The sequence below is a fragment of the Perognathus longimembris genome, chromosome 10, assembly GCF_023159225.1.
Source record: "Perognathus longimembris pacificus isolate PPM17 chromosome 10, ASM2315922v1, whole genome shotgun sequence".
NCBI lineage: Eukaryota > Metazoa > Chordata > Mammalia > Rodentia > Heteromyidae > Perognathus > Perognathus longimembris.
Window position 1 is genome coordinate 30804005 of NC_063170.1, and position 27071 is coordinate 30831075.

The 27071-nt window shown below is 39.1% G+C and overlaps 1 pseudogene; it reads right to left on the reverse strand.

Moving 5' to 3' along the window:
* Window positions 1-10461: 10461 nt before the first annotated feature.
* On the reverse strand, window positions 10462-11428 carry LOC125357916 (annotated as a pseudogene).
* Window positions 11429-27071: the final 15643 nt, after the last annotated feature.

Here is a 27071-nt window from a genome sequence, read left to right on the forward strand (position 1 = left end):
GGCAGCCCCCGTAAAGGAGTGCCAGCGGGGATTATCCGCTCATTAATCTTTCTTAGGTCCTGTACCATCCTCCATTTACCTGAGGCCTTTTGTAATTTGTTTGAGGGACTAGGCCACTGTTCCACCCAAATTGGGGCGCCCGGGTGCCATCGAATGGCAGGGACAGTAGGAACAGTGGCCCTTAGGATTGGGTGTGAGGCCCTGTAGAAGAATCAGGAGCCTCCTGCCCCAAGGCCTCAGAGGGAGGCGCTTTTTAGCAGGCACTAGGGCCACCTGACAGGTCCTGGCCTGTGATGACTACAACCTTTCCAACCTTTCCAAGATATCTCATCCCAACAGGTTATCTGGTGATTTTGTTATTATTAAGGGACATACTATTCCCTTGCCACCATTCATGTCATCCCAGGGAAGCCAGTCCCTGGTTGTTTCACTCTCAGCTGTGCCTCCCACCCCTGAGATCTGGGGGCCGGGGATTAGGTCCCACCATGGAGGTACTAATTCCTTTTTTAATATGGTCCGATCTGTTCCGGTATCGATTAAGATTCGGAACTTCTTTCCAAATATAATGATTTCTGTCTCTGGCCTCATCTCGGGGGCAATTGGGACTGCCCAGAGGGCCTTAGGCTGTTTATTGTCTTGATTGGTGGAGAATCAGTAAGTCAGGCCATAAAGCAGATGCTCCGCCCAGGGCGTGTTTGGCCCGCCTCTCTCAAGAACCACCCTCCTGAACTCATGGAAATCTTTAGTTTCCTGCAACTCCCACGAAGTGGTAAGGGCTCTGAGTTTAAAATCGCCAGGGCCTTTTGCGCTCAGAGGCAGAGCGCCACCGTGGCTGCGGCCGTGAAGCGGCCGCACAGCGGGGCTCCCGAAATCTGCATATGTATGAAGCCGAGCCAGGCCTCCGGTGGGGGAGGGGTAGCAAGCCAGCAGTGTTGCATGCCTCTCAGCCGCTGCGGGAGCAGCATCTGGATTGGGGTCCCAAGGGGCAAATTCACACTCGTCCCTGGGCCTCTCGGAGCGGGGCGTTGGGGCCCTCTCCGGACCAAAATTCCCTCCGGCTGCCCTCTCCTGACTCTCCTGACCCAGGGACTCTCCCCTGCGTCCGAGGAGAAGCAAGCCTTGAGGGTCTTAATAGCCTGAAGGGCCATGAGTGGGAGTTGTTCTCCCCATTCTGCCTCCTCTAACTCCCACTGTAGTCGGTCCCAAGTTTCCCACGAGAGTGGGTTGGCCTCAGTGAACCACGGGACCCTATGTGTCAACTCCTCCCAAATTCGTATAGCACAGGGTTCTGAAATACTCATCCCCACGTTTTGGAGGGTGAACTTCAGGATTTTAAGGGGCAAATTACTTGGCCTACTTTGAACTTGTCCCATCCTCTTTGCTGACCTGGATGGGAGGACCGCGCGTCCCGGGGTTTACACCCCAATTTCCCTGAGGGTCTAATGGAAGCCGGACTTCCTCGAGTGGGTTCTGTGCCCCACGCTGGGCCACCAAAATGCCAGGCTCGGGTCGCCTCCCCTGGCGCGGGGGTTCAGGCTCTTCTCTACTCCAATCGCTCCCTTTCTCACCCTCTCCCCTGGTCACCCGACCCGCAGGTAAGGCCAGAGTGGAGTGGGGGGCTCAGGAAAGACCTCAGGTGCATGCGGCCGTATGAGATCGCTTTACCTCCCTCCTTACCCTTGAAGAAAGCCAGGCATACACGGATCTCAGAGATGCTTCAAGAGCAAATCTGATTTAATAAGGGAGGAGCTAGCAGCTGATATAGTAGAGGGCGAAGAGAGAAGGGGTCATCGACCAGAGAGCTGGCGATAGGCTGGCGAGCCTGTCATAGGACCCCCTCATGAGCTAACGTCACTTGGATAGCACCACCCCAGGGGCAAAGCCCGTGGGACGGGGAGCACATGGGCTGGCGAGAAATTTGGGGGGCTGTTCGCAAAGCCAGTTCTTCTGGTTCCGGACCCAGAGAATTGTGGCCTGCTTCCACATTCCCCCAGGGCTGGAGGAAAGGCGGCGTCTCAGGAGCGCTCCCCTTTGCCCTTCCCCCTCAAGGCCAAAGCTGAACCCCAAAAACCATGCACCAAGATCAGCTCAAAATGGATTAAAGACCTCAACATCAGACCTGAAACTACTGAAGGACAGAGTAGGAGGTACACTACAACTTATAGGCATAGGCAGGAACTTCCTGAATAGAGTCCCAGGGCCACAACAGATAGGAGAGAGACTTGACAAATGGGTCTACTACAAAATAAAAAGTTTCTGCACAGCTGAAAACATAGCCATTAACTAGAAAGACAGCCAACCATATTGGAAAAGATCTTCACCAGAAAAGCAACAGACAAAGGCCTTAATATTCGTCATCTCCAGAGAACTCAAGAAACTTACCCCTTCCAACCCTATAAATGGGCAAGGGAGCTAAAGAGAGACTTCACAGAAGGAAAAATAAAAATGGCAAAGATACAAATAAGGAAATGTTCAACACCCCTGGCGGTAAAAGAAATGCAAATAAAAACAACCCTAAGATACCACCTTACCCCAGTCAGAATGGCCTATACTCTGAACTCAGGCAACAACAAATGCTGGAGGGGATGCAGAGAAAGAGGAACCCTTCTCTACTGCTGGTGGGAGTCTAAACTAGCACAACCACTCTGGAGAACAGTATGGAGGTTCCTCAAAATACTCAGCATCGACATACCCTACGACTAGCCACACCAGTCCTAGGCATCTATCCTGAACAACAGGATCCAGGATGCCCCAAGGACACCTGCACATCCATGTTCATAACTGCATAATTTACAATAGCCAAGATATGGAAACAACCCAGATGCCCCACTACAGATGAATGGATCCAAAAATTGCGGTACCTGTACACAATGGAATTCTACAAAACAATTAGAAATGATAAAATTAAGGCATTTACAGGGAAATGCTCAGATCTCAAAGAAATAATGTTGAGAGAGAGAAGCCTAGAACACCGAGAACAAAGGCCCATGCTCTCCTTGATATGTGGATGGTAGGGGGGAAGAAACTAAGAAGCTGAGATTTTGTCTGTAAAATAACAAACATCTTTTCAAATGGTATTTTTATATGTTTTAGTCAGTGACTTTACATCATGTTCCTAAAATCAAACCATTACTAAATAAATATAAAAGTGTCTAGGATAGCCCTAACAGAGACGGCAATAGCTCAACAGCTATGGACATATGATTATGTAATATGAGGCTAAGCAAAATGAACTCCAAGGTATGAAAACAAGTGTATTTTATCATTGTTGTTATCTGTAATGTACTATGTGAATTTCCTATGTCTTATCCCTTGTTGCTACTGTATATGATTCTGGTACACTGGGTATTGTATATATGCTTATCTGAAATAGGCAAGGGAAAGGGAACATCAAAAGGGTGAGATAAAGAATAAAAGGCCAACCAACACAATAGTTATACTTGTAAGACAATATGTTGGAAAGGAACTGTACAACTAGCAGGCTGAGAGGGAGGAAAAGTGAGAGAAAAATGAGGGAGGGAGTAACAAGTATGACAAGAAATGTACTCACTACGTATGTAACCATAAATCCTCTGTACATCACCTTGACATTAGAGGTAAATTTTTTTAAAAAAAGAACTTAACATAGTACATTAAAAGTAACAACAATGAAAAAATATTTTTTCCATATCTTGGAGTTCATTTTGCTTAGCATCATCTTATATGATCATATGTACATAGTCATACAGCTATTGTGATCTTCTGCTAGGACTATCCTATATATATACAAATTATTATCAATTAGGGGAAACCTAGAGTCTATGCTTCTTTGGTTCTTGGCTCAGTTCATTAATTATATGATTTTTTTCCATCTTTCTTTCCATTGTTCTTACAAATGGGGCAATGTCATTCTTTCTGACAATTCCATTGTGTATATACTACCAAATTTTCTTTTTTTATAATAATAATTACTTATTTATTGTCAAAGTGATGTACAGAGGGGTTACAGTTTCATACGTTAGGCCATGGGTACATTTCTTGTACTATTTGTTACCTCCTCCCTTATTCCCCCCTTATCTCTCCCCCTTTCCCTCTACTCCCATGAGTTGTTCAGTTGGTTTACACCAAATGGTTTTGCAAGGATTGCTTTTGGAGTCGTTTGTCTTTTTATCCTTTGTCTCTCGATTTTGATATTCTCTTTCACTTCCCTAGTTCTAATATCAGTACATACAGTATCCAGGGTACTCAGATGAGATACAGTGATAGCACGGGTACAATCACAGGAAGGGGATACAAGAGGATCATCAACAAAAGAAGCTATGGTTTCACATGGCTATTACCACATATTTTTTGATCCATTCATTTACTGAAGGGCATCTGGATTGGTTCCATATTTCAGCTATGGCAAACAATGTTTCAGTGAGCATGGTTATGCTGTTTGTTTTAGCATGGCCTTGTTTGTGGTCAACTGGATAAATACCCAGAAGTGGGATTGCTGGGTCATAGGGGAGGTCTATGTTTAGTCTTTTGAGGAACCTCCATACTGCTTTTTAGAGTATTTTAACAAGTTTACACTCCCACAAACAGTGAAGTAGCATTTCTTTTTGTCCATATCCCCACTAGAATCGGTTTTTATTAGTTTTCTTGATAATGGCTATTTTTAGCTGGGGTGAGGTGGAATCTCAGTGTTATTTTGATTTGCATTTCTTTTCTATAGCCACAGATATTGAGCACTTGTTTTTTGGCCAGTCTTGGGGCTTGAGCTCAGGACCTGAGCACTGTCCCTGCCTCCTTTTGCTCAAGGCCAGCACTCAACCACTTGAGCCACAGCGCCACATCTGGCCTTTTCTGTATATGTGGTGTTGAGGAATCTTAACCCAGGGCTTCATGTATACAAAGCAAGCACTCTTGCCACTAGGCCATATTCCCAGCCCCTGTTGAGCACTTCTTCATGTGTCTATTGGTCATTCTCATTTCCTCATCACAGAAGGCTCCCTTGAAGTCCTTAGCCCATTTTAGTAATGGGGCAGTAATTTCTTTGAGGATTTGTTTGGGGGAAATTAATTTGTTGATTTCCAAGTGTATTTTTTATATGAGGCCCTTGTCTGTTGTATGACTAGTGAAGATCTTCTTCCCAATCTGTGGGCTTTCTGTTTATCATGCCAACCATGTCCTTTGCCGTGAAGGAGCTCTGAAGTTTCATGCCATCCCATTTGTCCAAGATTTTTTTGGTTTGTCTGGGTCTTTGTTAAGAAAGTTCTCCCTGTGTCAAGGAGTCCAGTGTTTCTCCTATTCCTTCCAGCAATGTTTTCAGGGTATCTGCTTGTACCTTGAGGTATTTGATCCATTTGGAATTGATTCTCATGTAAGGTGATACATAAGGATCTAACTTCATTTTTTACAGGTGTTTAACCAATTTTGCCAGCACCATTTGTTGAACAGGCTGTCTCTCTGCTATCCTAATTTTGGGCTTCTTTACCAAAGATTAGGTGACCATAGATCTCTGGGTTTATTTCTGGGTCTTCAGTTCTATTCCACTGATCCTAAGGCCTGTTCTTGTGCCAGTACAAAGCTGTTTTTATTAATATAATTTTTTAATAGAGTTTGAAGTTTAATATTGATATTCCTCCAGTACTGTTCCTCCTGCTTGGGATTGTTTTTCTATTCTGGTTCTTTATATTTATCATGCTAGCTGTGCCCTTTGCCATACAGAAACTCCTCAGCTAAATGCAATCCCATTTACCCAGGCTTCTTTCTATTGTTTTGTTTCTGGGTTGTTTTTCTTAGTTCAAACCTTGCCAAGTAACCCTAGGGTTTCCTCTGTCCTCTCCTGTAATATTTTCAGGGTTTCTATTCTTATTTGAGGTCTTTGATCCATTTGGAATTGATGCTGTTTCAGGATAATATATAAGGATCTAACTTCAGTTTTCTACAAATGTTTAACCAATTCTGCCAGCATAGTTTGATGAATAGGATATATTTTTCATATACTGTGCTCTTGGCTTCCTTATCAAAGATTAGGTGGCAAAGATCTGTGGGTTAACTTCTGAGTCTTTGATTCTATTCCACTGGACCTTAGCCCTGTTCATTTGACTGTACCAAGCTGGTTTTTTATACAACTCTAGCTTTGAAACAGAGTTTTAAAGTTGGGTATTCATATTCCTCCAGCACTGTTCTTCCAGAACTGCACTTCCTGTTTTGTTTTGTTTTGTTTTTTTTTTTTTACTATTCAGGGTCTTCTATTATTCCATATGAATTTTTGGATTGTTCCTTCTGTATCATTGAAGAATGTTGTTAGGATTTTGATGGGTACTGCATTGAATTTGTAGATAAATTTTGAGCAATAATGCCACTTGATTCTATTATTTTCTGGTTCTAATTTGAATAATTTCCACAATAATACTTTCTCAATATTTCCAAATATGTACTTGATTATGTTTCCATAAATCTAGATAGTCTTTGTATCTGTAAGTGAATCATGTTTAAAAATTGCTTTATATAAGGTTAGGTATGTCATCATTCATTTTCCTGTTAACCTATGTAGTAAGTCACAACATACAAGAATTGGAAGCATTCTCATTACAACCATAAAAGATAAGTATAAAAGATAAGACAAAAAAGGCAAGAGATGAAATATCTTAATTATACCTCATATTTGTTTATTTAAAGCATTATTTGATTTTAAAAGGCAGTCCTTTTTCCCACAGTGAAATTATTATTTTGCATCCTTCATGCAATCAAGAAACATGCTTCAATTTGTTTTCTAAATTGTTTTTATTGTCTTTATTAAGTTTTACAAAGATTTTACTATTCAATGTAAGGTTATAAGTACAATGCATCTTGATCATTATTCCTTTTTTTCATTTTCTCCCCATCCCTCCCATACCAATTCTTCTCATCAATTTTCCTAGTTTCATAGGATATCCATTGAACTTTATGAGACATCTTCACATTCTAATATTTCTTCAGAAAAATACAGTGTTGGGGATTGTTATGGCCTGGGTGGAAGGCTGCCCTTCCACCAGCCTTGAGACAATGGGAGGAAGTCCCTCCCACCTTCTGGCCTCAACCGGAAAAGAAAGCCTCCGCCCCTGGGAGGTGAACACGTGCGTGCCACCATGATGGGGTTGTCCCTCCCACAAAGGAAGTTTCGTGATATCACTTGATGGACATGGTCCTTAGCCTGTGACTGGCCCTTTGGCCAGCCCCCTTTCTTTACCGCCATTGCCTCTATATAAGTGCCTTCCCCTATTAAAGATTTTGAGACTCATCCCACCACTGCAGCGTGTCCCTGATGCCTTCTTTCTGCCCCCGCTCCTGGTAACATGTGAGGGGACTGGGGGGAGGGGAGGCTTCAGCAACCTTTCCTCAACTTAGCACAAGTCCATTAGAGTACGCCTTTGGCCTTCTGCCGGTGGAAGGCAAGGCCGAGTGCTCTTTCATAGATTTTGGGGTTCAACCATTCTCCCCGGGAGATCGGGGAAAAAAGGATCGTTCAGATCCCGACATAAAGGAACATAAATAAAAGTGGTAACTGTAGAAATGCACCCAAAATAATCAATATTGGCATAGATCAAACACTAGATAAATTTACAAAGTCTATTCAAATAGTACTTATGTCTGCATTTAAGTAACATCAATTTGTGTGTGTTGATCCCAAAACAAACATCAAGATTATTAATATATAATTATTATATTCGGTATGGATGTCAACCACTGGTGAGTATTTCACATGTATTTTTCCTGAATTATCACAATAGTGCTAAAATACTATTCATATATATGAAGAAACTGAGAGTTAATAACATTATAAAAATTACTCAAACTTTCACAAGTGGTAAGACTGGAATTCAGAGTTACTCTAAACTGATAAACACCCCACAAGACAGACAGATTATGTGCTTCAATAGGGTATGTTATACCTAGATAGGGCCTGAAATAGTATATGTCTCAATAAATAATTACAAAATAATTGACAACTCAAGAGCAGAGACTCATATTAAGAAAATTTGTGAAAGAATGAAAATGAGGTAAAAGTAAACTTCTAACAACTTAGCCTGTTTTATTTGTTTAACTAACGTGAGAAAATAAAAATGGTTTCTGATTTGGTTTAAAATGTAACTAGTTTTCTAACTGAGAGTCAGTGGCTCACAACTATAATCCTATTTACTCAAGAGACTGAGATCTATGGACCATCATTCAAAGTCAGTCTAGGCAGGAAAAGCACAGGAGAATCTTATTTCTAGTAAACTACCAAATAAAAATGAACCTGAAGTAGAGTTATGGCTCAATCGACATAACACTATCCTCAAGCAATAGAAGCTCGGGGACAGTGCCGAGATCCTGAATTCAAGCTGTAGGGCCAGAAACACACAAACAAACAAGTTTTAAAATTTCTTTTAAATTCTAAATAGTAGAACATTTTAAATGTTAAATATTTAATGAGAAGTTTGTTACTAAAATATACAGAGATCTTAAAGGTCCAAGTTAAAAATAAAACAGTATGAAACTATACAACTTGAGGGGGATGGGAGGGCAAAATTGGGAGAAAGCGAGGGAAGGGATGACACTGTTCAAAATAAAATGTACTTATATAACTATTTGTATAAATCTACTTATATAACCTGACTTATGTAACTGTAAACCATCTATACATCACCCTTCAAGAACAATTAAAAACATAATGTCTTGGTGAGCAAAGGAAAAATAATAAAATAGATTCCACTTGTTTAAAATTATGAAATTGTTAATGCCATTTCTTTCTTTTTTTTAAGGTAAAGGCTTGAGTTTTTCTCATTGTACTCACCATCCAAATTTCATCAGATTACTACCAGAACTCTTTTCATATCAGTCAATTCATTTAGTATGTCACAATATCTGCCCATCTGATCTAGCTTTGCCACACACCATCATTGCCAAGGGAAAGTAGAAAAATGTTCTACTTTTCTTCTATCATATTGTAAATTAAGTCCTAGAAACATCCAGAAAATATTATACCAAAGATTACATTGCTAAAGCTTTGACTTGAATGAAGTCATTCCTCAAAAGCATAGGAATTACAAACCAGGTGCCACTATGCACCAGTGGCTGATGTTCTGTAATGCTAGCTATTCATAAGGCTGAGATCTGAGGATCACATTTTGGAGCCATCTCAAATTAACCACCGAAAAGCTGAAAGTGGAGGTGTGGCTCAGTGATAGAGCACTAGCCTTAACAGCACTCAGGGACAGCACTCAGGCCAAGTTCAAGCCTCAGGAGAATCACAAAGAAAAAGAATGAAATCAGATCCACTTGAAGCCAAGGTCTAAGACAATATGAAATGACTTTTTTTAATTTATTCTAATTCTATAAAATAGTCACAGAAATATTTATTTCCTTTTTGTAATAATCAGATATGAAAAATAATGCCAGAATAAAGAAATGCTCCACAACTTAATATAAGATAAACACTGATGTAGGGAAATGTTCTTTGTTCCTAGTAGTGACTCAGCTTTAAACTAGTTTTATGAGCCTCTGAATCTTTTGGCCTTTAGCTGTGAAGAAAATAATATGTTAGCTGATTTCCTAAAACAATAATAAAAAATCTATTTTATATAGTCCATAATAAAGCAGGAGAAGTGAACTATATATTTCTTAAATTACTTTCATATTTTCTTCTCACTAATAATTTTATCTATAAAATTAGAAGCAAAATTTACACCAAGTCTAATATTTTGAAAATGAAAGGGATGTCATGAATGTAATGGTTTAATAGGTCTTTCAAGAGTTTAGTGTTAGTAACAAGTATTTAATCAGACCTACAATTTTTCCACAGACATCTTTCTAAAATGTAATCTGATTCAAGTAGAAGTTTACATTCTAGGATTTTAAACCTTACAAACTATTCTTACCCTATTTGTTGTACCTACTATCAAGTGACAATTACAGTTTTAAGAACCTGTTCTGTTAAATTTTAAATCTTCCAAAGTGTTCTATGTTCAAAATTGAACTCAATTTTCCCCCCTCAATCAATGTTTTTAACAGCATTCAAAATTTTTCATTACATTATCAATTTTCACATGGAAAAAGTCTGTTATAAAAGAAGTCCATTATATCCCAAACTCCTGATTAAAACTGTGAATTAAAGTGGATACCATCAAGATACCACCATATGTCTGATAGCAAGAATGAGATGTTCCTGAGTAGAACATAAGAGAGCTACATTTTGTGTCAGGGTTCTCTATGTGTCTTAATCTGAAATATGTATGTAGTATTTGTGAATATATAAAACCTTCAGTTTATGTTCAGAATTTTGAAAGTTTGTGCATTTTCTTTGAAAATAAAAGTTAGATTTCAACTATTATCAAATAGAATAACAATCTCTCAAGAGGTTTGTAATCACTGTACTTTTAACCCAGGTGTTACTTATTTTCATCACTGGCTGTTTACTAAACATGGTTTTAGGCAGATAGACTCTTCTGTTAACAAAACGGAAAAGTCATCTCAGATAGAATATTTTGTGCATAATATTGGATATTTTGGCCCATTATTGAAATATCTGTGACTTCGTTTCTTCACTACTATCTTTACTTCATGATTTCTCAATGTATAGATATAAGTGGATTCAGAAAGGGAGTAAAGATGGTATAGAAAACAGAAAGAATTTTGTCCACCAGGAAGCTTGTAAAAGGCCACCCATAAATAAAGATGCAAGGCTCAAAGAACATAAACACAACCATAAAATATGCAGTACAAGCAGAGAGAGCTTTAGATGATCTTGTACAGGAGTGAACTCTAATAGTGACAACAACAACAATATAGGAGGTGAGCAAAAGCAAAAACTCATCAGAGCAATCACACCACTGGTTGAGATCATGAAGATCCCAAGAATATATGTATCTATACAGGCCAGTTGAATAACCAAAGGAAGGTCACAGAAAAAACTATCTATAACGTTAGTATCACAAAAAGGCAAAGACAGCATAAGTGCTAACTAGCTCATTGTATGCAGGAAGCCCACTGTCCAAGAAGTTACCACAAGCCCAACACAGACCTTTTGGCTCATAATTTTTTTGAATAATGTAGGGATTTACATATGGCAATATACCTGTCAAAAGACATGGAAATCAGTAATACAATCTCAGTCCCAGTGAAGAGGTATAAAAATACTATTTGAGAGATGCAGCCTTCAAAGGAGATGGTTTTATGCTGAGCCAACAAGTCCATGATCATCTTTGGTGTGGCAAAGGAGGACAGGCACATGTCAATGAGAGACAGGTTACAAAGTAAGAAGTACATGGGGGAGTGGGAAAGGAGTTGGATTGGATCGTGAGCAAAATCAAACAGTTGCCAAACATACTCATGAAATAGAAAAGAGAAAACACCACAAAAAAGAATATCTGAAGATCAGGAGAACCAGTAAGTCAGGTAACTCAAATTCAAGCACTCTGGTTTGGTTGAACCTCTCCATTGATTTACAGGTACATCTGCTTTACCATCTTGAAAAGAAGAAAATAACAGAGTTGGGGGAAGCTATCGAAGATGGCAGAGGAGTAGCAGAGCCCTAGCTAAGGTCCCTCCAACATCCCAGTTTTACCACTCCAGAGAAACTTCTACTCCTAGAACGACAGCCCAAGTAAGTTATAACCATATAGGCATTCTGGCAGGAAGGAAAAATCGACTTTGCAGGCCTGAAAACACAGATTTCAGCTCTAGATGGCAGCTTGCCGCCTTTCCAGTGCCAGCACCAGCCCAATGCTCAGCATTCCGCACACCTAACGCGCACAGCGTTGACCAGAAAGAAATCCTCCAGATGGCGGCAGACAGACGCAGATTGCAGGCTGAGCACGGATGGCCCAAATTCACAGAGAAAGTATGAATACCCCACAAAAGACATTCTCACTCACACCCACAGAGCAGCATCTGGAAGGTAGCCCTTCCCCCACTGCAAGAGTGAAACACCATCTTTGACCCTGGCATAGACCTGGTCAGACCAGACTGGAACTAACGTGGGCCAGGGGAAAGCGAGGACAAAGAGTCCATCTTTGAAAAGTGCAAGAGTGAACTGTGAGAGCCAGATTCGCTCAGGAGAATGACCTCTGCCCAGGTGGGAGACTTGTCCCCAGGATGCAGCTCACAGACTCAGGTAAACTCAGGCAGAGGTGCCCCGCCCCACCCTGCCCCACCGACTCAGTGGCTGCTAACTCTCCAGGAGCTGGAATTTCTAAAATCAAACCAAAAGTGGTAAACAGCTGTGGGTGGCACGCAACAATCAGACTGGAGAAAAAACAGTTCCCAAGACAGATAAACATCCCCATTACAGAGGATAACCAATTCCCAGCAGGAAATGGAGCTAAATTACACAGCCAGCTCCACCTAGGAGAAGGTCTCCCCACCCAGGAGGAAGGAATCTCCCCAAGGTAAGTGACTCTCAACCAAGTAAACCAGGCCACAAACATCCTTCCCTGCTCAGTCCAAAGCCTAGTCAGAGCCAGGCCTTAAAGGCAGCAGCCCCACAGCAGACAGGAGGAGCCATGATTCCCAAAACTCTCAGTGTCCCCCATCTACAGAGGGCACCCAAGTCCTACCTGCAAGCTGTGCGAACCACAGAGCCCCAGGATTTAACTAACAGGGGATGAGGGTCATACCAGATCCACCCCCTGCAAACTGAAAGCAAAGCAAACTAGTCAAGCAGCTGGAAAATAGACTGTAGACCATGGCAAGGAAACTAGAAACTGGAGAGAGCCCACCCAAACAAGTAAGACTCCATTTTTTAACATACATTTTTAATTTTTAATTTTTTATTTTTGAGTTGTAGTTTATTTTTTGTTTTCTGTTTTTATGTTTGTTTTATTGGTGGTGTTTTTGGTAATTTTTTGTGTTTTGTATATTTGTTTTCCTGTATTTTTTCTTTGTTTTTCTTATCATATTTTCTTTCTTCAAAATTAGTTTCCTTTGATTAACACCTTTAATCATTTCTGCTGACTTTCCATTGTCTATCACTTTAACCACGTTCTTTCTACCAATTCTACTCTTAGCCACATTTCCACTTCACTTAAACTAAACCAAAATTATCACCCCTCCCCCATTTATTTTACTCTATTCACTTCACTACCCCTAACTTACCTTCCTAAATTTAGTTTCAGGACCTCCACACTCAATTGACCCATGGTTATCGGATAGAGGGTATCCCTGTTCAATCCTAGTGAATCAAAGGGTTTCATAGAGAAGTCCCACCAGTCCAAAAAGAACTAAATATAAGAACAAAAATTGCTCATAGGGGACTGGGGATATAGCCTAGTGGCAAGAGTGCCTGCCTCAGATACACGAGGCCCTAGGTTCGATTCCCCAGCACCACATATACAGAAAACGGCCAGAAGCGGTACTGTGGCTCAAGTGGCAGAGTGCTAGCCTTGAGCGGGAAGAAGCCAGGGACAGTGCTCAGGCCCTGAGTCCAAGGCCCAGGACTGGCCAAAAAAAAAAAAATTGCTCATAGGGTTTTAATGGTAAATAAGTAGCCACTGAATACAGGGCTCAGGGTTAGTTGTTACATTAAAATTGTATTCTTTGGGGACACAAAATCGGAATTTATATTACAAAAAGACAGGGAAGGTATTTGTATGTAATTGTGAACTTCTAAGATTTATACAACTGTGTTTGGTAAGGTCTGCTTTGGGTCTTAAACAGTGCTCATAGTGCTTGTAGATTGCCATTTTTCAATCTAAATGTGCAGAAGAAGCACAAGAAAGATGGCAAGCCAGGGAATCTCATCTCCCATGTAAATCAAGCAAGAAGCAGGGCAGTCAATCAAAGACCTAGAAAAGAACCCTCAAAATGCCCTACAAGATCTACTGATAAAAATCTTAAATGAAAATTTGAATCAATACATCAATCCATCCATAAAGTTATAGGGGATTTCATGGCCTCCACACATAGAAAGGTAAATGAACTTCAAGAGTCCAATGAAAAGAGAACTACCCAGCTGAAAGATTTGAGAGACACCGTTCAGAACCAAATGAATAAAGTAAAGAAGTCCACACAGGACCTAAGAGAAAATTATAGCATAGATGTGGAAGCCGTCAAGAAGGGTCAGTCAGAAAGAAGAGAGATTCAAAAATCAAGTAGCTAGCCCTCAGTCCAGACTAGATGAAGCAGAGGATCGAATCTCAGGAACTGAAGATTCCCTAGAATCTATGGAGAACATCAAAAACCAATGCAAAACCAATGCAATCAACAAAGCAGATCACTCCAGGTGCTCCAAGATATAACCAGAAAGCCCAATTTAAAGCTAATAGGTATTGAGAAAAACCTAGGGAAGGAAGTTGGTGGACTAGCCAACCTATTTAACAGAATATTAGCTGAGAAGTTCCCTAATATCCAGAAGGATAGGCCTATCCAGATACAAGAAGCCTTTAGAACCCTAAACCAACCAGACCAGAATAGGACATCCCACCAACATATTGTGATCAAAACAAGATCAATAGAGTCCAAAGAAAGAATCCTTAAAGCTGTGAGGGGGAAGAAAATAATCACATATAAAGGAAAACCAATCAGAATTACCTCCATACTTCTCTGCAGAGACCATGGGAGCAAGGAAAGCCTGGAATGAGGAATACCAAACCCTAAAAAGAAATAAAATATCAACCAAGAATACTGTGCCCAGCTACAGTCTCATTCAAAGCCAAAGGTCAAATAAAAGTCTTCCACAGTAAGGAAAAATTGAAACACTATCTCCACCAAGTGAGCTTTACAGAAAATCCTCAAAGATGTACTACACAGGGGAAAAAATCAAGATCACAATTCAGACAGAGAAATGAACCCTAAATAGAAAACCAGAATATTAGATCAATAAATGGGAAGACACAGCTCTTAACAAGATAGATACAATGAAAGGAACAAACGATCGTTTCTCAATCCTATCTCTCAACACCTAATTCCACAAATAAACAACATAGGCTCACAAGTTGGAAGAAAAATCAAGATCCGTCTTTCTGCTGCCTCCAAGAGAGACATGTATCCAGCAAAAGCAAACATCTTCTAAATGTGAAAGGATGGAATAAAATCTACCAAGCAAATGGCCCGCATAAGCTGGCTGGCATTGTAATCCTAGTATCAGATAAAACTGACTTCAAATTAAAAACGGTAACAAGAGACAAAGAAGGTTCTTACATACTAAAAAAAAAAGGATCTCTCCTAGAGAAAGATATAACCATCCTAAATATCTACACCCCGAATACAGAAGCACCAAACTTCATCAAACAGACACTACTGACTCTAAAAACACTCATAAATGCAAACACATTGGTAGTTGGAAACTTTAACACCTCACTGTCACCTCTGGACAGATCAACATCACAACAACTGAGCAAAGAAACCACAGAACTAAACAACTGCATAGACCAACTAGATTTAACTGACATCTACAGAATATTCCATCCAACAACATGAGAGGATATACTCTTCTTGGCTGCACATAAACATTCTCCAAAATAGATCACATTTGGAGGAACAAAGCAAATCTGTACAAATTCAGAAGTATTGAAATCATTCCCTGCATTCTCTTAGACTACAATGGAACAAAATTAGAGCTCACCTCAAACAGCCACCACAGAAAATGATACAATTCATGGAGACTAAACAACACATTGCTGAACCATCAGTAGGTCATTGAAGAAATTACAGATATTCAAATGTTTATGGAATTAAACCAAGTTGAGCACACAAAGTACTGGCTTCTTTGGGACACAGCAAAGGCAGTACTCAGAGGAAAATTTATATCTCTGAGTACCAACATAAACAAACTGTAGAAACAGCAACTCAACAACTGAAGGAAACTCCTTAAGGTCCTCAAAAGAGAACAACAAGCCAAACCCCAAGCCAGTAGAAAGAAGCAAATAATTAAAATCAAATCAGAATTAAATGACTGAGAGTTAAAAAAAATTTGAAAGAATCAACAAAACGAAGAGTTGGTTCTTTGAAAAAATTAACAAGATAAACAGACCGCTAGCAAACCTGACCAACAAACAAGGGCAGCACACCCAAATAAACAAGATCAGAGATGAAACAGGTAACGTCACAATAAAAACAACCAAAATTCAGAACACCATAAGGGACTATTTTGCAGACCTTTATGCCAACAAATTTGAGAACCTGGAAGAAATGGACAATTTCCTGGCAAAAATTGATATCCCCAAACTCAACCATGAAGATTTTAACCTTGTAAACAGACCCATATCCAGCACTGAAATAGAAATGACCGTAAGAGATATCTCATCCAAGAAAAGCCCAGGTACAGAAGGATTCACACCAGAATTCTACAAGGCATTCAAAACAGAATTCATACCAATATTTCTCAAACTCTTCACTGAAATTAAAAGAGAAAGTTCACTACCACACATATTCTATGAAGGCAGTATAACCCTCATCCCAAAACCAGGCAGGGACTCATCATGGAAAGAGAATTATAGACCAATTTCCCTAATGAACATTGATGCAAAAATTCTCAACAAAATTCTGGCAAATCAACTTCAACAAGTCATCAAAAAAATCATACACTATGATCAAACTGGATTCATCCCAGGAATGCAAAGTTGGGTCAATATATGCAAGTAAATTAATGTAATCCACCGCATCAACTGGAGCAAGGTTATCACTTGGTTATATCCCTAGATGCAGAAAAGGTGTTCGATAAAATCCAGCACCCATTTATGATAACAGCCCTGAAGAAACTGGGATTCCAGGGAACATTCCTGAATATAATAAAGGCAGTCTATGACAAACCAACAGCAAGGATAATTCTAAATGGTGAAAGACTAAAGCCATTCCCTTTAATATCAGGAGGAAGACAAGGATGTCCATTCTCTCCTCTCCTCTTCAACATAGTACTAGAATTCCTAGCCAGAGCAAATAGGCAAGAAGAAAACATAAAGGGGATCCAAATAGAAAAAGATGAAGATAAACTTTTTCTCTTCACAGATGACATAATCCTATACCTAAAGAACCCCAATAAAAATCAATGGACTTTCTATATGCCAACGAACTGAAGACCGAGGCCGAAATCAGGAAAGCAACTGCTTTTGTAATAGCCTCAAAAAACATAAAATACCTAGGCATAACCTTAACCAAAGAAGTGAAAGACCTCTATGCTGAAAACTTTAAAAACATAAAAAACTAAATTAAGGCAGAACTAAGGAAATGGAAATACCTCCCATGCTCCTGGATAGGGAGGATTAATATTGTCAAAAGGGCAATATTGCCAAAGGCTATCTAGAAATTCAGTGCAATAACCATTAATATCCCAACACCATTTTTCAATGAAATAGAGGAAGCAATCCAGTAATTCATATGGAGCAATAAAAGACCCCAAATAGCAAAAACAATCCTAAGCAGAAAGAACAGTGCTGGAGGAATTACAATACAAAATAATTTTTAAAAAACCAACAGCTTGTTATTGGCACAGGAACAGGCCTGAAGACCAATGGAACAAAACTGAAGACCCAGTAATGAACCCGCAGAACTATGGCTATGTAATCTTTGATAAAGGAGCTAAAAAAATAGGATGGAAGAAAGATAGCCTCTTTAAAATATGGTGCTGGCAAAACTGGTTTAACAGTTGCAACAAACTAAAACTAGATTCTAAAATATCACCCTGCACCAAAATCAATTCCAAATATGTCAAAGACCATGAAATAAAAACAGATATCCTGAAAACACTAAAGGAAGGAATAGGAGAAACGCTTGGGCTCCTTAACACAGGATGAAACTTCCTTAATAAAAACCCAGAAATGCTACAAAGCAAAAGGGTGGACAAATGGGACTGCATCAAACTGCAGAGCTTCTGCAGGGCTAAGGACATAGCTCACAAGATAAACAGAAAGCCCACAGATTGGGAAAAGATCTTTACCGGCCATACAACGGAAAAAGGCCTCATATCTAGAATATATGCAGAACTAAAAAAATTAAATTCCTCCAAAACAAAACCGCAAAGAACCAACAGCCCCCTCAACACGTGGGCTAAAGACTTAAAAAGAGACTTCTCTGATGATGAAATGAGAATGGCCAAGGACCGCATGAAAAATTGCTCTCCATTAGTGGCCATAAAAGAAATGTAAATCAAAATAGCATTGAGATTCTACCTCACCCCAGTAAGAATGTCCTTTATCAAGAAAACTAAAAATAATAAATGTTCATATTTCTGAATTTTAGGAACTTTTGTTTCCTATGAAAGTGACACATTCTTTTTATAGTAAGCATAGTGAAAAATCTCGGCTTTACAAAATTTCCCTATTTTCTGACAAGTTAAATATTAATAGAAAGTATTCTTGTAGCATTTGGGTCAAGTTCTTTAAATCCTGGTTTATCTAGGAAGGCAATTTTAATCACTATTTCATTAGGACTATCATCCTTTTTATTTAAAATTTATAATTTTATATTAATAATTATTTCTTGACTTAATTTTATTGTCAATGTGATATACAGACAGGTTATCATTACATATGTAAGGTAGTGAGTGCATTTCTTGACAAACTTGTTACCCTCTCCCTCATTTTCCTCTCACCTTCCTTCCTCCCCAGTCCCATGCCCCCACATGAGTTGTACAGTTAACCTCCAACATATTGTCTTGTGAGCATCACTGTTGGATTGGTTCACCCATGTTTATAATTATTGAGTATATGTTAATGTTGATACCTGAAGAACACAAGCCATAGTTGCTTCTTAAGAGCTTTAGAATTATATCCAGGTTTTAACCTATCAGCTGTGTCGACAGAACCAAAAATACATCCTCTGACAGTCAGAAGTTTACTGAAATTGCCTGTGTTTTGTATAGTAGGCATCAGAAGTATGGATTTCTGGTTTATATCTTCTTTTATCTTGGCTAAAAAAAAAGAAGAGCATGTTTCGGACATCAGGGATTACACACTAAGATCTACTGGTGATTCATACCTGTCGTGCCAGATAGACAGAAAACAAATGGGAGGATCATAATCCAGTATGTCTCAGGAAAAACACAAGATACTATTAAAAAATAACAGAAGCTGAAATGGCTGGGAGCATGTCTGAAGTGGTAAAGTACCTACTGAGCAAGTATAAGGTCTTGAATTCAAACCCCAGAACTGAAAGAAGAAAATGAAACACTCAACATTATGCCCATCACAGAGAAAATAATAATATATGGAGGAGTGGAGAAGAAATAATAGAAATGATTATAATTATTAGCATTATTGATCTATGTGTTATGAATTCACATCATAAAGTCACAAACTAAGGGACCTTCTGTATTCACTGACAGACCAAATATTCTGAAAAGGCTTGATTTTCACATTCACATTCTTCCCAAATATTACAGTAATTTGAATTCCTCACAAGCCTCATACTTGCCAATATTCCCTGCAAGTGGTTTTTTAAGATAAGAAAATAGATCAACTCAATTGTAAGAAGAAGGAAAAGAAATAACTTCTTTAAATGATTTATTAACACAAAGATTCTGTAAACCTAGTGTGAAAAATTGAAGAGTATACATATGTAATTTCACTACAGTAATCCTGGGAAAAGGTTAAAGAAAATTGCAAAAAGGGCTTGGAATGTCGCTTAGCAGTCGAGTGCTTGCCTAGCATGCACAAAGCCCTGGGTTCGATTCCTCAGCATCACATAAACAGAAAAAGCCAGAAGTGGCATTGTGGCTCAAGAGGTAGAGTGCTTGAGCAAAAAGAAGCCAGGGACAGTGCTCAGGTCCTGAGTCCAAGCTCCAAGATCGGCAGGAAAAAAGAAAAAAAAGAAAACTGCAAAAAGATTTAAGAGAGGAAGGAAGAAAATAAAAGGTAACTCTGAGAGGGTGTCAGGGACATGGACGAGCTTGCAGAATTTTGAACCTTGTTGGGATTCTCGGCCCCCAGCGCTTCTCCTGGCAGGTGGGAAAAGCAGGGAGCACATCCCACGGGGTTGAGCTGAGAAGAGGCAGAGCTGCGAACCACCTGCTTGAAGCCCAGAAAAGACACGCAGGCGATTCGGGAGAAAGTCAAGCATTCATCCGACTTTTTAATAAGAACAACTGCATTTATAAAGGCTAATTGGCACCAGGAAGGGGAGGGATGTGGCATGCCTAGCTAGGCGCTGTGATAGGCTGACTGGGCTGTCCACCAAGGGTGTGGGCCGGGGGATTTCCTCTAAGCGTGGCATAAATCTACATCACAGCCCACAGGACCACCTCTGGGTTCATCAACCGAGGCCATCTTGGCTCACACGCAGTTTGAAGTGGGAGGCAGGGCTGGTTAGAGCCACCTTTCCTGTTCCAAATCCGGAGAAGGCAGGCAGGGCTAACAACCACGCAGCCCCAGGGCTGGAGAAGAGTCGGGCTGGCAAGGACCACCTCTTAAAGCTGCAAGCCAGTGCCCCACATCTCCCCCTTCTGTTTTTAATTAGCAGGAGGCACCTTACTCGAGAATGTGCCTGTCTTAGATTGCCCCCCCCTTAGGAGATCTTACCCATCATGGGCTAACACCCTAGCTTTTCAGGCAAACCTACCTACAGGGACTACCAGCCCAATGGATGAACTCAGGGAGAGTGGAATTGGCACTCAAGAGAAGGCCCTGTTATTTCTGCCTCACACCTGTACAACCCGGTAGGCTGTACGTCCTGGTGGGTATCTTGACTAACCTCATAGGGTTCCCAAATGGCTAAAAGCAGCATAATGCTCAGACCACCATTGACTGGACAGCCCTGGCTTATTGCTTAAGAATTAGGGGAAACCTATTTGCCCTAGTAAGAGGCAATGTAAACATGAGGCAAATGTGAACACAAGGAAAATGTAAACACAAGGAAAATGTAAACACAAGGTAAATGGGGGGCCTCTCCCACAAGGGGGAGTAGGTGAAGGAGCCACCCATTTAGCTCAGTCCAGGGAAAATTGAAGTTTTTAGTCCATTTCTGTGCCACTCAAGGTAATGCAGGCAGCATTCCCCTTCTCTGGCGGTGAGGTAGAAGCAGGTTCAGGCCCTGGTAACTCTGGAGGTCCACAGCAGCCAAGGTGCTAGTAACTTAATGCATGTGGTTATTAAATATTTTATCATAAACATTGAAGCATGGTGCCAAACCTTCAACGCCTATTTCCCTCCAACGGGAACCCCTAAGCTCAGCAGCAGGGGAAAGGCAAAAGGGAAACAACAGTGCAATACTCCATTCCAGTTCTTTCGCAAAGCTGCAGGCAATATTGCCACAGCAAAACATTACGCTACGAAAGACTTTTCTTCTCTCTGTCTCTGTTATGAAGGAAAGTGAAGTGAAGGAGTCAGATGCAAGAGAGCATAGGGTCTTCCAAGTCTTTTTTCTTGCCTCTGTCCCTTTTTAAAAACTAACTTTTAAGTACTCAAATAAAGGAGTTTTGGTTCCACAAGTCAGGTTATGAGTATAACATCTTGACCAATGTTATCTTTTCATCATTCTCCCCCATTTTCCCCCACCTCCTCCCTACCCTTAAGTTGCAGAGCTTAACTTTCACATAGTGTACATTTAATATAGCCTGTTTACTCATCCTTCTTTCCTCCATTGATGTCTCTCTCCTTCTACCCCTCACCCCAAAATCACACATTTCAGCTTCTTGGTATTCATTTACTATTTATTACTCAGAGGAGCTTAAAGTTAGAAAAATTTCCCAACTTTGTAGAAAGCAGATGAAAGCAAAAATTTTAAATATCATTTCTCTTAAATACTGTAGTGCCATATATTTAAATAATATAGAAAATGTCACAACAGGCAAAGAAAAGAACTTGAGAATAAAAATAATACAGAACAAGTTTACAAAAAATATTTAAAATGTTACTATGTGAATATATGACCTGAATTGACATAAGGGACTTTGCAGATTAAATTAAGCATGATTTAACAGCTGGCTTTATGACAAGAGTATCCAATACTATATGGATAGGCTTAATAACAGTAGTGCTTAAAATTAAAAGTTTTATAAATATCAAAAACCAATTCTAGGGCTGGGAATATGGCCTAGTAGTGCCAAGAGAGCTTGCCTCGTATACCTGAAGCCCTGGGTTCAATTCCCCAGTACCACATATGTGGAAAACGGCCAGAAGTGGTGTTGTGGCTCATGTGGCAGAGTGCTAGCATTGAGCAAAAGGAAGCCAGGGACAGTGCTCAGGCCCTGAGTCCAAGGCCCAGGACTGGAAAAAACAAAACAAAACTAATTCTAAAGTTTATATGGTAAGAAAGAAGTTTCAATAGCCAATGCAGTAGTGAAGAGAATGAACATTAGAAGGTTTTTACTGCCTGACTTCAAGACAAACTGTAAATTTACTATAATTAAGAAAGCATGGTCATTGCCTGTCTCAAGATAACTGCTGGTTGACAGTACCACACTCCTGGTATGTTCAAGAATCAGAACTATAATATCAAATACATGGATGAAACAAGAGGGGGTAAACAAGTAGAGGATATCTACTGAGAAAGGAGTAGCTAGAGGGGCTGGGAATATGGCCCAGTGGCAAGATTGCTTGCCTCCCATACATGAAGCCCTGGGTTCAATTCCCCGCAACATGCATATAGAAAATGGCCAGAAATGGCGCTGTGGCTCAAGTGGTAGAGTGCTAATCTTGAACAAAAAGAAGCCAGAGACAATGCTCAGGCCCTGATTCCAAGGCCCAGGACTGGCAAAAAAAAAAAAAAAAAAAAAAGAGCAGCTAGAGAAATCCAAAGTATAATAACAGACTCTATATCTCCACTAGATCTCTAAAACAATGAGAAAACATTGCCTGCTGGAAATCAGAACTACCACCCAGATCATCTCCATTTGTACCTGTTATTATATTCCCTTTCACTCCCTATTTTTATTTGGGTGATTTCTCATCTCCTTTTTGTAAACATAAACTGTCAAATACATATACACACAAACATCTTAACTAAAGTACGGCATGTGCAAGGGAGGATTCCAATAACATTGAACAATTAAAGTTTAACAACATGAATTGAAAGAAGCTGGGTCATGTGTTGTTGGGGGATGAGGTCAAGGGAAGGCAGACAAATGGTAAGAAGGCTAGGCAGAGGTAGTCATAATAGTCAATGATCCTCTGTGAAAATGTAAGAAGCTGAATTAGTAGAATATGTGTGGTGTGGAGGGGTGGGGAGATGGGAAGAATGATAAAAGGGGTGAAATTTATCAAGATGCATTTTACTCATGAATGGCATGTTGAATTGAAAGTCCTTCGTACAACTACTTAGGAATAATAAAATGAAAACCACTCAAAGAATCAACAACACAGTTAATAATTAGACAATGAACTAAACAGACAATTCTCAAAAGAAGTAAAAATGGCCAATAAATATATGAATAAATCATCAATATCCCTGACCATAACAAAACTACACACCAAAACACTGAGATTTCATCTCACTTCAATCAGAATGGACGTAATCAAGAACACAAACAACCAATACTGGCAATAATGCTAATAAAAGGAATCTTTATACACTATTGGTGGGCATGAAACTAGTATAACCACTGTGGAAATCAGCATAGAGGTTCTTCAAAAGAACTAAAAATTGAACTACTATATGCATCCAGTGACATGTGCATATTTGCTAGTCCGGGTTAGGTTTAGATACTCCATTTGTTTGCTTGCTTACTTACTAGCTTTTCAAACTGGGTCTCCATATGTGAAGACTAGCCTCAACCTTGCTATACAATCTTGGCTACTCTCAAACTTGACATCCTCCTGCCGCGGCCTCATAAATGCTAGTTGCAAAATAAATACAATTAGTTATTATATTTGTCAGATACCAATATTAAGTACTATTGAAGAGCCAAGTAGCTATTCCCAAAGCCTAATTACATTCATTTTGAACTTTAAAGTCTAGCATATATATAAATAAAGTCTAGCATATCCCCTGAACAGTCTTGAACTAACCTTGGTGTTTCCCATCTTCATTTTTCAGTCTTAAGAACTTATAAAGTAAAGGCAGGCTAATGACAGAGTAGTAGCTACTGAAGCAGTGGGATGTGAGTGGATTTGAATCTTAAGACATCTGTGACCTCTAAGGATAACCCCCTTTCATGAAATCTTATGGTGTACCTAAATGACAGAATGACATGTAAAACAATTTAGGTCTATTAGGTGAAACCATGGAATGCTTCTCTTACAGCTTTTTATGCTGTCAATTCCTGTATATCCTCTGGAGTTTCACTTATACAACATAGACTTGCAATAATCACCTTCAGGTTCCTGGCTTTATCACTGTGGTCAAACACACTTTAGTCAAATGGGATCGTGACAACACTTAGTCAAATGGGGTCATGAATGAATGAGCTAGATAGAATGGGTTAAAGAGACTGATAACACAGAATCTGGCTCTCATCTATGCCATTTACAAGCTGTGTTCTCATGAACAGCTATAACTTAACCTTGCTGAGCCTCAGATTTTTCATTTGTGAAGTGTAAATAATATGACATACCTCTAAGTTTTAGGGAAAAAGTTACAACATTGGATGCATTGCAAAATAGGCACTCAATAAGAAAAAAGATGAGGCCTGGTACTGTGGCTCACACCTCTAATATTAGCTACTCGGGATGCTGAGACCTGAGGATCACAGGGAGGAAAGTCCATGAAACTCTTGTCTTCAATTAATCACCAGGACACAGAAAATGGAGCTTTGGCTCAAAGTGTAGAGCACTAGCCTTAAGCAGAAAATCTTAGGTACAGTACTCAGGCCCTGTGTTCAAGCCACATAACCTATGAAAGTGAAAGAAAAGTAAAGAAAAGACAGAAGGAAGGATGGAAGAAAGGAAGGAAGGAAGGAAGGAAGGAAGGAAGGAAGAAATAAGAAAGAAAAAGAGAGAAAGAGAGAGATGAGAATGGCCAAGTTGAGACAGAAAACTTGCCAAAACTCTAGCAAGGTCATGTTCTAGCTTAGATGCCAAAACCTGTATAACAAGAAAGATGGATCAATGAACTGAACTCCAAGATATGGAAAGAAGCGGTTTCTCATTGTTTTTGTTATTTTTAACATACTATGTGAAATTATTTCTTTTTTTCTTTTATCTTCCCTGTGGTTTAGTTCCTGTTGTCACTGTATTTGAGTTTGATACCCTAAGTATTGTATATATGTTTGTCTGAATTAGGAAAAGAAAGAGAAACATCAAAATGGTGAGACAAAGAGTAAAGGTAAACCAATACAACAACAATCCTTACAATACAATATGTTGTAAACTAACTGTACAACTCAAGAGGGAGGATATTGGGGAAGATGGAAGAAAAATGACAGAGAAGGTAACAAGTTTGACAAGAAATATACTCACTACCTAACATATGTAACTGTAACCCTTGTATCAAGGTGATCCTTGACAATAAAAATTAAAATAAAAAGTTTTGCTAAAAAAATGACCACACCATTTATCTGTGATTGACACACACAAAAAAAAGGATGTTTTCACTAATTTTCTTCATCTTTTGAGTTCCTACAATCTTATTACATCCATTCCCTCTTTATCTGAAGATGAGCATGATATTAACCAGAAGTGATTTCACATTGGTTAGTAAAGCTACTATATACTGCAGTGGGTTCAATTGTCCCTAAAAGACATGCCCAAGTCCTAAATCAAAATATCTAGGAGTGAGTCTTTATTTGGAAAATAACTTTATCTATCTAATCAAGTTAGGATACAATCATGCTAAAATAGCATATATCCTAAGTCTGTTGACTGGTGTTTTTATAAGGAAAAGAGAGAGAGATTTGAATGCAAAGGCACAGAATTACAGGATCAAAGGCCAAATAACAATGGAGCAGATGTTCTAGAGATACAGCTATAAGCCAAGAAATTCCAACAACCACTTTTAACCACAGAAGCTGGGAGGCCAGAGAGGGCTCTGCTTGTATCAGATTTCACACATCTTGCCACTAGAACTATGAGAAAACAAAGTTCTGTCATAATCAAAAAGGAAAAAGAAAAAAAGCAATAATGCATACACTTTAAATCAATAGACATGCTTTGCCATAGTCAAAAGTGAAAATTATAAAATATGATGATAGACATAATGCCTTATTCAAAATAGAAATCTTTCAAAGAAAGTATTCATGTAAGAAGTAGTGAAGAGCAATAATGTTACATATTATCGGTAAAAATTAAATTGATAGAATGGGAAAGGTATTGTGTCTCGTGATCTAGTATTTGTAGTGCTTCTAATGGTATATATCTCAAACATAATCAAACCACTACAAAAACCATATTTATAGCACTTTATGTAAATGGCCTATAGCAGTACAAATTTAAGTATACAAAAACTGAGATAATTTAAATAATAATCAGAACTCATAATTGGCTAGTTCATAGAATTTTAAGAATACTTTTATTTGTATTCATTTAACATGTACATAATATTTTAACAATTATGAACTGCACGAATAATAAGTTTTATATAATTATTCTAATTACATCTAGTCATATGGTAAAGTATCACAATTTGATATATGTATATGGTGTATAATGATCAAATCAAGATAGGTGTTACTTTCAATTTCTTTTATTTTTTTTAATTTTTATCAACACAATACCATACATATTTATGAGATAAAATGTAATGTTTCAATTTAATACTGATATATATCAGTAATATTTTAATACTGATCATTTATAGAACAAATATTAGGTTATTATGAACTATAGTCATTTTACTGTTCTATACAATCTGGTATTTCTCAGAGATGGAATCATAACAATTTCACATTGTTGGCAAACTCATTTAGTCAATAAATATTTATTGAGCACTTTCTTTGTGTCAAGTAGTAAAAAAAAAAAATGAAGCAACCTGTGTTTCATCGAAGTCCTGTATCCAAGTGGGGAAAGATTGGTGTACTGATTAGTAACAAGTTCTTTAAAAAAAAAAAAAAAAGGTTATGAAGCATTATTGATGACCAATGTCAACAAGATGATCAGAAAAGGTCAAATGTCAAAGTGACACTTGAGGTTCAAAGCCAGACCAAGTAGGAAAGTCCATGAGATTTTTCTCTCCAATTAACCACCAAAAAGGTAGAAATGGAGCTATGGTTCTAGCAGAGTGCTAGCATGGAACACACAAACTCATGAACCTTGACCAGGCCCTCAGGAACTGCACACACA